Source organism: Brassica oleracea, unplaced genomic scaffold (assembly GCF_000695525.1).
Source record: "Brassica oleracea var. oleracea cultivar TO1000 unplaced genomic scaffold, BOL UnpScaffold01025, whole genome shotgun sequence".
NCBI lineage: Eukaryota > Viridiplantae > Streptophyta > Magnoliopsida > Brassicales > Brassicaceae > Brassica > Brassica oleracea.
Window position 1 is genome coordinate 7,574 of NW_013617599.1, and position 486 is coordinate 8,059.

Sequence of the window (486 nt, forward strand, 5' to 3'; positions counted from 1 at the left end):
CTCAAGAGGGACACAATCAAGTTGCTACAGAGTCTAGAAAATGTTTGAAACGTGGTAGACCAATAGGTTCCAAAGATAAGAACCCTCGGAAAACTAAAAAAGGTGCAGAGATTGAAACCGAGGTTATTAAAACCCTAAACACGACCGCGGCCGTTCCTAAATCCCGGGGTTTAACCGCGAGCAATCCCAAAACCCTAATAGCGATCGCGGCCGGTCATGAATGCTTAGAAGCGGCCGTCCCTGATGTATCTAATACTGATTCTTGGGACGCCAAGATTTACCTAATCCTGATTCTTGGGACGCCAAGATTCAAGGTACTGAAGGACCTGATAATAATGTGATCTCAATAAACTATGTCTTGTATGGGATACAATGGAATATAAAGAATGTCGACATTGATGATATATTTGCATATAAGGTAGCACTTCAACTTATGGATTTGATTGAGGATCATGAACCCACGTCTATTTATGAGTGCACTCAACG